Source organism: Lithobates pipiens, unplaced genomic scaffold, assembly GCF_037356315.1.
Source record: "Lithobates pipiens isolate NorthernLeopardFrog02 unplaced genomic scaffold, aLitPip1_a1.2 Scaffold_13, whole genome shotgun sequence".
In the NCBI taxonomy this organism is placed as follows: Eukaryota; Metazoa; Chordata; class Amphibia; order Anura; family Ranidae; genus Lithobates; species Lithobates pipiens.
This window is the reverse complement of record NW_027507718.1, coordinates 230295271-230309268: the sequence shown is the minus strand read 5'-3', so window position 1 is coordinate 230309268 and position 13998 is coordinate 230295271.

Here is a 13998-nt window from a genome sequence, read left to right as displayed (position 1 = left end):
ACCAAATACAGTGCCTGGTATTGGCGGGAATCCAACTCTGTTCCCCGCACCAGTGTGAACCTGGCCTCAATGTCAGCGATGCTTGTCGGGAAAGGAAGAGAAACATTTTTCCTTTCCCGATGCAAGCCAGCTCTTCATTGGCTCTCGTGACGGGGCTCGCAGGGTGTCAATCTCGCTGGCGAGATTGACCAGGGTGGAAGCGACGTGCGTGTACAAGGGGGGCAAAAAACGCCCTCTGCCCCCCGTCTTCTGGGGAAAGCTCTGATTCAGACTCTGGCCCCGTGGGGACTGTTCTGACGTGTCAGAGGATGCGAACCAGGACCATTCGGACAGTGAGAATGACCCTGTGTCCGGATTAGGGCAGGAAAAAGCACTAGTAGGAGCACTTATCACCGCAGTGCGTGATACCCTGAAGATACAGGATGTATTGGGAACATCTGCTGATGTACGTCCAGCAAACTGGCCCACACGCCTAAGGTGTTTCCGTATTTGACTTATTTTGATAAGTTCATCTACAAGGAATGGGAAAGCCCACAACGGGCCTATTCAGTCCCAAGACGAATGGAGATGTTACCCCTTTGAGGCGAGCCTCCTGAAAAAATGGGCATCTCCCCCAGTTGTTGACCCCCCGGTATCCAGGTCAAATAAAGTAACCACGATTCCGGTAGAAGGGACTCCTGCCTTCAAGGACCCTGCTGACAGGAGGGCCGCGGCAGTGGCCCGGTCCTTGTTTACGGTGGTGGGGTCAGCGTTACAACCTGTGCTGGCCACAGCCTTGTGTTGCAGACGCTTACTGAATGGGCAAGTTGTTGCACTGTGAATTGGAGAAGCAACAGTCTTCCCCGGTCTTGCAGTCGGGGAAGAGCACTGCCGGTTTGTGGCTCTCCCTTTTGGTCTGTGTCAGCACTCCGAGTCTTTACCAAAGTGTTAGCTCCAATTCTGGCGCTGTTAAAGCAACGTGGGATTGCAATCGTGGGTTACCTAGAAGACCTCCTTCTGAAGGCAGCTTCCACCTCAGAATTAAGGGAGGATGTAGCAATCACCAAGCAGATTCTCTGGGAGTTTGGTTGGGTGCTGAACCTAAAGAAGTCAGTGTTAGTGCCAGCTCAACGCCTGGAGTACCGGGGCTTACTGTTGGACTCCTCAGAAGCAATTTTTTTCTCCCTTCAGACAAGCTGCAGACTCTTCAAGCTGCAGTGAGGTTATTGGTGAACCGCAGGTGGTTGTCAGTGCGCTTCTGCATGCAATTTCTGGGCCTCATGGTAGCCACTTCTGAAGCGGTACTGTACGCTCAATTTCACACTCGAATCCTGCAAAAGGAGATTTTGGCAAAATGGAACAAATCTCCATTATCCCTGGATTGTCAAATTTGGGTGAGCCAGTTAGTCAAGGATTCCCTTCTCTGGTGGCTGGGGTTTCCCCTGCCCTTCGGTCCGGGAGATCGTTCCTTCCTGTCCATTGAACGGTGATCACAACGGACGCCAGCCTGACTGTTTGGGGGGGAGTTTTGGGCGTACTGTCAGCCCAGGGCCTCTGGTTGTGGGAAGAATCCCAACTGCTTATCAGTGTGCTCGAGCTTTGGGCGATCAGACGGTGCCTCTCCACATGGTCCAGGAGGCTGCAGGGGCGTCCGGTCAGGATCCAGTCAGACAACGCCAGGAGCAAGGAGCTCGGCCGCAGCACGAGAGGTTGTCCACATCCTCCAGTGGGCAGAGTGGCACATGCTGGCCCTGTCGGCCATATACATTCCGGGCGTAGAAAACTGGCAGGCAAACTACCTAAGTCGTCAGATGCTGGACCCAGGGGAATGGTCGTTGCATCCAGATGTATTCCAGCTCCAGATGTGGACCTCCTGGCCTCTTCGCTTAATTGTAAGGCGCAGAGGTTTGTGTCCAGGACAAGAGACCCCTGGGCGAATTCTTCAGTTGCGCTGTCGGCTCCATGGGGGCAATATTTGGCTGATTTATGCCTCCCCCCAAACTTCTACCACGTGTACTGCGCAGAGTGGAGCCCGAGGGGATTCCAGTGATTCTGATTGTCCCAGATTGGCCTCGGCGTCCTTGGTTTGCTGACCTAGCACGACTGGTGGTGGATGTTCCTTGGCGGCTGCCGATGCGAGAGGACTTTCTATCGCAAGGTCCGATACTTCATCCTGCTCTACCGTCGCTGGTTTTAATGGCATGGCTGTTGAAAACCAGGTGCTAAGGAACGGAGGTCTGTCGGATTCGGTCATTTCCATTATGCTGAGGGCACGGAAGTCGTCTTCCCAAAAGATTTACCATCGTACATGGAAGGCTTATATCTCCATGTGTGAGGAGATGGGGTAGCGTCCACGCACATATTCAGTGCCCAGGATCCTTCTGTTTTTGCAGCGAGGAGTGGATCAGAAAATTGCATTAAGCACCATTAAAGTGCAGATATCAGCTTTGGCTGTCTTTTTTTTCAGCGACCCTTCGTGGCTCATTCATTTGTGAGTATGTTTACTCAGGGGGTTTGACATGTGGCCCCTCTGATCCGACCACCGCTACCTCCATGGGATTTGAATCTGGTGCTCTCAGTGCTTCAGAAACCGCCGTTTGAAAACATTAGGGAGATTCCCTTATTGACACTCTCTCAGAAGGTGGTCTTTGAGTTGGCAGCCTTGTCTTGCAAGTTTCCCTAACTGATCCTCCACAAGGATAAGGGGGTACTGTGTCCGCAGCCTTAATTTCTTCCAAAGGTTGTTTCAGCCTTTCATCGAAATGAGGACATTGTGCTTCCATCCTTATGTCCTCGGCCGTCACACCCTAAAGAAGTGGCCTTGCATTCCCTGGACTTAGTCCGGGCTCTGCAGGTATATCTATCTGCTACGGCTCCTTTTCAGAGGTCGGACTCGCTGTTTGTATCGGTGGCTGGTCCAAAGAGGGGACTGGCGATCTCATTGGCCACCATCTCTAGGTGGATCAGACAGACTGTAGTTCAGGCTAATGCCATAAGGGGATGGGCACCTCCCTTTCCTGTCACAGCGCATTCTACCAGGGCAATTGGTGCCTCTTGGGCTTTCCGACATCAAGCGTCTGTTTCTCAGGTGTGTAAGGCAGCGACCTTGTGGTCCATTCACACTTTCACAAAATTTTACAAGGTTGATGTGAGTGCATCTTCGGATGCTTGCTTCGGCCGCAAGGCTTTGCAGGTGGCTGTTTAAGGTTGCAACTCCTCCGTTGAGGAGCTCTGTCTGTTTTGGGTGGAGTTATTGTTTGCTGTTCCCACCCCTCGTTTCTTTGATACTGCTTGGGGACGTCCCTAAGGTCAAGAACAGGGCTGGACTGGGACAAAAAATTGGCCCTGGACTTCATCCAGACCGGCCCACTCCAATTTTGCAAACACGCACAAAAACAGTATGCTGCGCACTTGCACGAGAGTGATGTCATCACGGCCCGGCTAGACACATAGCAGGAGTATGCAAACTCAGAAGCTGACAGCACACTGCTGGTGATCTTTTATTTTCCAGCCCCCCCCCCCACCCCCTCTACCCCCTGGTGTCCCCCTGTCGCCTGCCCGAAGTCTGGCTCTGCATTATATATTTTAAAATAAACAACTAATGCGCACACCTATTTTTGATCAACCGCAGTAATGAGAAGCTGCCAACATCAAACATGTTAACACAAACTCACAGATAAATTGAATATATAGCAAAGGATGTGATGCTAACCAAAATAACATAAAAAAAAATCCATTTGGTGCAAATAATGATTCAAATAATACAAAAAATCCAACATAGCTAAAAGTACATCAAACGTGTCAATTAATATTGAAATGTGCATAAAAAAAAAAATTCAGCAAAAAATACATATATAAACCATGCTTATAATTAAAACCATTTTATCCAAACTATGTCCTTGGTATTAAAGTGCAAAAAGAGTGCAAAAAAAGGGGGGGGGGGGGTTTAATTATAAGCATGGTTTATATATGATTTTTTTGCTGAAAATATTTTTATGCACATTTTAATATTAATTGACAGTTTTGGTGAACTTTTAGCTATGTTGGATTTTGCATATTATTTTAACCATTATTTTCACCAAATGGATTTTTTATGTTATTTTATTTAGCACCGCATCCTTTGCTATATATATAGATATATATATATATATATATATATATATTACACACAGCCATATTCTATATACAGAGATATATATCTATATATATATAGATATATATACACACACACACACACATACACAGCTATATACAGTGTGTATATATATATATATATATATATATATATATATATATATATATATATAGAGGCATGTGCTATATACAGTATTCAATGGCTGTGCTGGGCCGGCCGGTTACCTGGATGGGTTCCTGCAACACCGCCATCCTTTAGGCTCCCTCGTCTGCTCCGGGGACTTCTCTGCCTGTCGGCTGCTCTCACGGCGCCCCCCGGCTCATTTAAACTCACAGCGTCCGTTACCGTGGGGGCCGCCGGAGATAGCCGAGTTTTGTTTGCTAAAGCGCTGTCGGAGAGGAGCGGGGCGGGGGAAGCCGAGCGGTGGCGGAAAAGGACGACTGTGGGCCGGAGGTGGCCGAAGATGTGTGCAATACTAGTGTTATGAGAGCGCCGAGTGGGGGCGGAAAGAGCCGAAGTGCGCCGCGCTGCGCTCGAAAGTACAGCGGTGCTCAAATGAATGGCTTTGCGAGTAGCGCAGCCATTCATTTGGCTAGGCTGTCACTGAAACCGGCCCACTGAGCCATCGACCCACCGGGAATCTCCCGGTAGTCCCGATGGCCAGTACATGCCTGGTCAAGAAGAGGTGCTGTGTCCGTCAATGAATGATAGAGAAAATAGGATTTTCATACTCACCGTAAAATCCTTTTCTCTGAAGTTCATTGACGGACACAGCACTCACCCCTCCTATTTCAGTTTGTACTGCTTTTGAAGAACTGAGCTGCTGGATGCAGTGTGAGGGGTTATAGCCAGTAGGACCGCCCCCTGGGTAGTACTGTGCATGTGTTGCTGTTTTTAACACTTTCTGCCTAGTCCTCTCCTAAAGGGCCGATATAACTTTAAGGTCAAGAAGAGCTGCTGTGTCTGTCAATGAACTTCAGAGAAAAGTATTTTACGGTGAGTACAAAAATCCTATTTTCCTCTACATGAAAGCATACCCCCTTGTCTTCTGTATTAACCTGAAAGTGAATCGCTGTATGCCAAGGTTACTTTATGGACCACTTATCTATTTATACATGTTGATTATATCCCCCTTTAACCACTTGCCAACTGTGCTACAGCCGAATGACGGTTACAGCATGGCTGGCTAGATACCACCAAAAGAAAGCTCTATTTGAGTGAAAAAAATGTTGTTTGGGTACAGTGTTGCATGACCACGTAATTGTCATTCAAGGTGCGAGAGTGCAAAAATCTGAAAATTGGCCTGGACAGGAAAGGGGTTAAAGTGCCCAATAGGCAAGTGGTAATCACATTTTCAAGAGAGAATAAATTCAGTTCATCTAATCTTTCCTCATAACCAGCTCCTCCATGCCTCTAATCAGCTTCGTTGTCTTCTGCACTTTCTCAAATTCTCGGATATCCTTTTTGTGAGCTGCATATACCAGATGACATCTTACTAATGATTTGTACAGGAGAAAAATGATCTCTCTCTGCTGTCTATATTACTTTTGATACAATAAAGTATTTTTATAGCTTTAGAAACTGCAGCTTGGCATTGCATGCTATTATTAGGTCTATGATCTACCTGAACACCCAAGTCCATTTTTGTCTATCCTCTAAGTTGTTCTCCTAGAATATATAATGTGTGCAAGTTTTTAGCCCCTAAGTCAATAAGCAGAAGGAAGGATAGTGAGCGACTTGTCCCATTCTGGACATCATCTTCTTGAACTGCTGCCACCTGGCAGATGGTTCAGAGATATTAAGGTGAGGACAAATGGTTTCAGGGTACGTTTCTTCCCAAGAGTCATGAAGAATGAAGTCTTCCATAAAAAAAAATTATGGATAGTAGTGAAGATTAGGCATCTGCTGCAACAACTGCTCCGTGGGGTAGGGTGGGGGTGTATTTGGGTGGTATGGGGGACTAGGTTTGTGTGTGTGGTTACTGTTGTTTGTTTTTATTTACTCCTTTACAAAATGTGAGTTTATTTTTTTATATGAAGAAATTTCATTGTGACTTGTCTCAATGACAATAAAGAAATATCTTATCTAACTACACAACAATATCAAACCCCATTTGCCAAATTAAGTGGTGCATTGAGTTTGGCTTATAAATTGGAGACTTCCTGTAAGGACGGTATCGGTATTCCACTACATAGCTTGGTGTCATTATCTGAAGACACCAAAATTGTACTTTTCATCCCAAACGCTTTATAATTTATAAATACCATATTCATCGGCGTATAACACGCACCTTTCCCCCCCTGAAAACAGAGGGTAAACCCTGCCTGCATGTTATATGCGATATATTATTATTTTTTGGTTACCGAGGGGGACGGGGATTGGACGGTCCTCTCCAGGTGCCACCCATTGGGAGGATGTTAGGCCAGCTGCCCCGCCTCTCCTGGTCCTGGGACAGCGCTGCCATACTTTAAAGTTAAGAAAACATTACTGACAGCCCTTTCTTATACAACGTTCCTCCTGTCTCACTCGCAATGTAAATGGAAGCCTGTAATACTTCAAGTAACGCCGCTCTCCTCATCTAGAGTAGCATTTGATTGGAGGAGAGCTGTCATGTGACTATCAATGAAACAGCAGAGGAGAGTCACATGTCCAGGTCCATAAGAGAGTAGCGTTAATTGAGATATTACAGGCTTCCATTTACATTGAGAGTGACATAAAAGGAACCTTGTATGAGAAAGGCCTGCCAGTAATTATTTACAATGTGAGTCACAGAGGAGGAGCGGTGTATGAGAAGGGGCTGACAGTGATGTTTTCTCAACTTTAGCGTATGCTGGCAGCGGTCTCCTGGGAGTGCAGGGGGGCTTTATAATGAAAGTAGTCTGTGTATTGTGCAGGAAAAGGGTTCTGCCTAGTGTGCTGTGGAAAGTATTTTTTTTTTTTTTTTAACCTGAAACTTGCCTTTTAACCATCTTCAGACCGGACCATTTTGCTGGTAAATGACCAGAGGTCTTTTTACAATTTGGCACTGCGCTGCTTTAACTGGTAATTGCGCGGTCATGCAATGTTGTACCCAAACAAAATTTGCGTCCTTTTTCTTCCCACAAATAGAGCTTTCTTTTGATGGTATTTGATTGCCTCTGCGATTTTTATTTTTTGCGATATAAACGTAAAAAGACCGCATATTTTGAAAAAAAATGATATTTTCTACTTTTTGTTATTAGAAAAATCCAATAAACTCAATTTTAGTCATACATTTAGGCCAAAATGTATTCAGCCACATGTCTTTGGTAAAAAAAAAAGTCAATAATTGTATATTTATTGGTTTGCGCAAAAGTTGTCACATCTACAAACTAAGGTACGTTTTCTGGAATTTACGCAGCTTTTAGTTTACGACTGCCTATCTAATTTCTTGAGGTGCTAAAATGGCAGGGCAGTACAAAACCCCCCCAAATGACCCCATTTTGGAAAGTAGACACCCTAAGGAAATTGATAAGTGGCATGTTGAGCCCATTGAATATTTTATTTTTTTGCCTCAAACCATTGAATAATGACAAAAAATAAATTTTTTATTTTTTTTTACACAAAGTTGTCACTAAATGATATATTGCTCACACATGCTATGGGCATATGTGAAATGACACCCCAAAATAAATTCTGCTGCTTCTCCTGAGTACGGGGATACCACATATGTGGGACTTTTTGGGAGCCTAGCCGCGTACGGGGCCCCGAAAACCAAGCACCGCCTTCAGGCTTTCTAAGGGCGTAAATTTTTGATTTCACTTCTCACTACCTATTACAGTTTTGAAGGCCATAAAATGCCAAGATGGCACAAAACCCCCACAAATGACCCCATTTTAGAAAGTAGACACCCCAAGCTATTTGCTGAGAGGCATTTTGAGTCCATGGAATATTTTATATTTTGCCACAAGTTGCGGGAAAATTACAAACTTTTTTTTTTTTTTTTCACAAAGTTGTCACTAAATGATATATTGCTCACGCATGCCATGGGCATATGTGAAATGACACCCCAAAATAAATTCTGCTGCTTCTCCTGAGTACGGGGATACCACATATGTGGGACTTTTTGGGAGCCTAGCCGCGTACGGGGCCCCGAAAACCAAGCACCGCCTTCAGGCTTTCTAAGGGCGTTACAGTTTTGAAGGCCATAAAATGCCAAGATGGCACAAACCCCCCCCAAATGACCCCATTTTGGAAAGTAGACACCCCTAAATTTAGGGGTACACTAGTGAGACTAGGTAATAAATGGCGGGTGCCCTGAAACTATAAAAAAAAAAACTAACCAACCAGCGTCGCCTGTAACAGTTATATGGTGATCACTGGTGAAAGGGTTAACTAGGGGGCAATCAGGGGGCTTTATGCGGTAGTATATGGGGGTCCCTGGCGCTATAAAAAGCTGCGGCGAACCTAAATACCTACCTGCCTAACTAGCGTCACCTGTGACACTAATACAGTGATCAGAAAAACGATCGCTTATTAGGCTGGGTTCACACTGGAGCGATGTGGGAACGCCACGAATGCGCGGCGGGTTCCCGCATCACATGCCTCCCGGCGGCAGTTCACACTGCCCTATGCGAACTGCTGGGAGTGTCAGTGAAATGTTAATGACACCCCCAGATCAGTTCGCATATCGCAGTGCGATCTGCAAACTTGGATCGCATGGTGTGAACACCCATGCGATCCGATTCTGCTGCGGACCAAAAAAAGGGTCCCGTGCGAGTTTGCGGCGGGTGCGACACGAATTCAGCCATACTATCTGTATGGCTGAACTTGAATCGCACAGAGATCGGATGTGATTTGCACTGCAGTGCGGTGCGAATCACATCCGTTCTCATAAACCGCTGCAATGTGAACCCAGCCTTAGTGACACTGGCGACGGGGGGTGATCACGGGGTTAAACCTTTATTGGGGGGGTTAGGGGGGTACCTTAGAACTAAAGGGGGCTAACCCTAACTGCCCTAACAGTTATTACAGTCACAAATGACACCCGCCGGGTGATCAGGGGGTTAAACCTTTATTAGGTAATAAATGGCGGGTGCCCTGAAACTATAAAAAAATAACTAACCAACCAGCGTCACCTGTAACAGTTATATGGTGATCACTGGTGAAAGGGTTAACTAGGGGGAAATCAGGGGGCTTTATGCGGTAGTATATGGGGGTCCCTGGCGCTATAAAAAGCTGCGGCGAACCTAAATACCTACCTGCCTAACTAGCGTCACCTGTGACACTAATACAGCGATCAGAAAAATGATCGCTTATTAGGCTGGGTTCACACTGGAGCGATGCGGGAACGCCACGAATCCGCGGCGGGTTCCCGCATCGCATGCCTCCCGGCGGCAGTTCACACTGCCCTATGCGAACTGCTGGGAGTGTCAGTGAAATGTTAATGACACCCCCAGATCAGTTCGCATATCGCAGTGCGATCTGCAAACTCGGATCGCATGGTGTGAACACCCATGCGATCCGATTCTGCTGCGGGCCAAAAAAAGGGTCCCGTGCGAATTTGCGGCGGGTGCGGCGGGTGCGACACGAATTCAGCCATACTATCTGTATGGCTGAACTCGAATCGCACAGAGATCGGATGTGATTTGCACTGCAGTGCGGTGCGAATCACATTCGTTCTCATAAACCGCTGCAATGTGAACCCAGCCTTAGTGACACTGGCGAGGGGGGGTGATCACGGGGTTAAACCTTTATTGGGGGGGTTAGGGGGGCACATTAGAACTAAAGGGGGCTAACCCTAACTGCCCTAACAGTTATTACAGTCACAAATGACACCAATGCAAAAAAAAAAAAAAAAAAAAGCAATTGGTGTCACTGTGACTGGGGGGGCAGGGGTAATTGGGGGGTGATCGGGGGGTAAAGGGGGGGTGTGAGTGTGCCTGGCATGTTCTACTGTGTAGTGTAGTGCTTGTGCAACTCACCGATGCTCTCTCCTTGGTGCCGGAACGAAAAATACCGACACGGAGGAGAGAATACATCACTTCCTCTCCTGTGTTTACATTACAGGAGAGGAAGTGATGTCACGGGACATTTTCATTCGTCGGGAGCGATCGCGAGGGGGTGGCCATGAATGAATGGCCGTCCCCTCGTCCGGGATCGCTCCCGAACGAATACCGACCGCCGCAGGCACCGGGCGGGGGCCCGATCGGGCCCCCGACCGGCGGGCAGGCAAGGACGTACATGTAAGCCCTTATGCCTGCCCGTGCCATTCTGTCGACGTACATCGTCGTGCGGCGGTCGGCAAGTGGTTAAAATTAGGGTGTGTGTTATATGTCGATAAATACTGTAAGTTTAAAAGTAAGGACCCCAACACTAAAGCTTGTGGTATACCACTAATTAACTTTGACCATTCAATTTTCTGAATTAATCACTTCTGTCTAAATAGTCTTTTAGCCAGTTTTCTATGTACAAATATAATTTTCCAACCCTTTAGACTTTAACTTACACATTAGCCGTGTGTAGGGAACGGTGTCAAACAATTTGGCAAAATTCAAGTATACTATATTCACAGTACTCCTTTGTCTAAGTTTTTGTTTACTTCCTCTTACGATGAAATAAATGTGTCTGACAGCTTTAAGCCCCATACACACTATTAGATTTTCTGCAGATTTTTGTCTTCAGATTTACTAAAAACCATGTAGTGCAAGGGTCTGCCTGATTGCATACAACTTGAAATTCTTAAGGTTTGACCTCATGGTTTTGGTAAATCTGAAGACAAAAATCTGCAGAAAATCTAATAGTGTGTATGGGGTCTTAGTTTTTCATGGATCTATGCTGTCTGTTGCTTAAAATATTTGTTTCATTTTTGTACATCAGGTGCCACAGAGTAGGCTTAATATACATGATTATCTAGATTATGCGTCACCTACGGGTGAATGGGCGTAGGCAAGCAAAGACCAGAAGTTCTCCCTTCTATCATAAGGTTATAAAAGCTGCGCTATAGAAAAATTTAATAAGTGCATAAACCACTCTATAGAGCAGTGGTTCTTGATCTTCCTAGGGCCGTGACCCCTTGATAAAGTTTCCCAAGTTGTGGGGACCCCTAGCCCGTGGACATTTAGTGCTCTCGTACAATATTAAAACCCCTTATGGTACATTTTAGGATGTACCACTCTTTCTCTCTATCCTAATTTCTTGGGTTTATTTTCCCCATCCCTTTTTTTCTTTGTTCCTCCCCCTCTTTTCCTCTCCCTTCCATGTATTCTCTATTTTTATTCTTTCTCTAAAGTGCCTCACACACACTATGAGATTTTCTGCTGATCTTTTCCTTAAGATTTACCAAAACCATATATGAGATCAAACCTTAGGCCGCGTACACTGTTCGCCCAACTTTGTCCGTCCAACAGTTTCGGCAAACAGTCCGCTCAAACTTAGCATGGACGGACATGGCCACACACGACGGACGAACAGTTTGCTGAAACCGTGCGCGATGACGTGAACGGCACGTACGACGGGACGAAAAATACGACGTCCTATACACTGCATTATAGCTTTCGGCGTGAAAATCCTTTCTGAGCATGCGCGCAACTTTGTTTGACGAACAAGCTTACACACGAGCGGACTGTTCGCTGAAACAAGGTTTCAGCGGACAGTTTTACGGAATTTCCGAAAAACCTTGTCCGTCCAACTGTCCGCTGAAACTGTCCGCTGAAAGCCCACACACGAGCGGACTGTCCGCCCAAACACTGTTCAGCGGACAAAGTTGGGCGAACAGTCCGCGCGTGTGTACGCGGCCTTAGGAGTTTCAATGTGTATGCAATCAAGCAGTCCCTTGCACTTCATGGTTTTGGTAAATCTGAAGACAAAAACCAATAGAAAATCTGATAGTGTGTATGGGGCTTTACTCCTTGGTGGGGAAATGGGATGAATGACAGGGAGTTGGGATGAGTGGCAGTGCTGGTGGTGGGTGGGATCAGTGGTAGCACGGCGGGGGGGGGGTTGGTTCTGATCAGCCAACTTAGGTGCTCTTGATCAAGGTCATCTGCTGATCTGAGAACTGTAGTGGGGACTTTTAATAGCAACTCTAATCACAGGTAGTTTTACTTACTGTGACTCCGGCTTCACTGTGTCTCCAGCTCTGTGGTGTCTTGCAGCAGTGACACCTATGCCGAAATTAGGAGATGGGGTCTGCTCCAGCCCCTCCCACTTCACATTCCTTATAAGTCAGCTGACCTCTAGTCTCTGCCCCCCAGCCGAGCCGTGAACTGAATGGAGAGGCTGAGTGGGCGGCCGCGGTCTCCAGGAACAGCACAGCTGGGCAGCCACAGGGTCCAGGAACAGCCCAGGATTTGGAGACCCCTGGCAAATCATCATTTGACCCCTAGGTTGATAGCCACTGCTATAGAGCGTGTGAATCACTCTTCAGAGGATAAGTGTATAAATATGAGTGGCTTTGAAGCCTCAAAGAAAAAATTTGAAAATGAAATGTGTGAATCACTCTTCGGAGCACGTGAAACACTTTTCAAGGGAATGTATATGATTAAGTGACTCAAAAAAATGATGTGTGATGAAATATGACTCGCTATAAGTGAAAAGTCCCCAAGCAAAAAGTCTTTGTAGATAGCACCACAATAAAGTGCATAAAGATGTGCAAATCACTCATTGAAGATCATCAGTATAGGAGCAGGAAAGTCCTGTATGGTAAGGTGACTAAACAATATTCCACAAATGCAAAATCCCCCCACCACATGAAATGAAGGCTTACCAGATAGCAAGCTAGATGCGCCTGTGGCTAATAACCGAGCCAGGGGCTTTATTCTCCAGTTAGGACCAAACCGCATTCCGCTTTCAGGGATCTCAAATGAAGCCAGGCAGGATACTGAACTTGAAGGCAGAACTCGAGAGAAGCGATCCTAGTCACAGGTGGCTGTCTCCGTGTCCCAAGAAACCCAAGGAAAAAAATCAAACTCGCCACATTATAAAAACCAATGGGTCTAATATATTATAAATATAGAGCACACTTGCTCAAGGAGCTAAAAAAAAGCATAAGGTATAAAGCCGGCTAAGCACGAACACCCGTTCCTACGGGTTCACGACAGTGCGGTGATGTCAGCGTATCCCTCCTCCTGACGTGTTTTGTCACAATATGACACGATGACATGATATGTCCTAGGGCATGGGGGGCAAGCTAAATCACCACTTAAATGTACTAACAATTGGGCCATGCCTTGGTTTGAACCTCAGGTGGACAAGCCAAAGTCATCCATCTTCAAAGTGGGAATCATGCATCATAAAGGCTGGAAAAAACTCATATTAACAAAAATGAAAGAAAAGGGAAGACTATAAACCCAATTATATTTTAAAGGAAAAGGCAAGGGAAATACAATTGGGTGAAAAAGTCACATTTAAGGGATCGGATCTGAGGCGGCAGATGCACTACACTGCATCACTAAAGCCACCAAAACTCATACTGAGAATCACCCTTAGAGACGAAAAATTTTAGATAGGCCGATCCATACCAATTAAACGCCTCAGGGAGCACTAAAAAAATCATAAAAATTATAAATAATTAAGAATTCAAAATCGAATTGGTTGATTAAATATTAAAAATTATGGAGGGGCTACCAACATCAACCAAAAAATTGAGGGCACATGACCCACTCAAATTGTGGGTAATCCCGACCCGAAGGAACTAATAACCCCAAAATCGAAAGTATAATACACACCACCCCCTCAGTACAGATTCTCCCTTCTCAGAACAGACCCAAAATACAGAACCACCCCTCAGTACAGACATCTCCAGTACAGATTCTCCCTTCTCAGTACAGACCCCCAATAAAGACCACCCTCTCAGTACAGACATCTCCAGTACAGATTCTCCCTTCTTAGTACAGGCCCCCAATTCAGACCACCCCCTCAATACA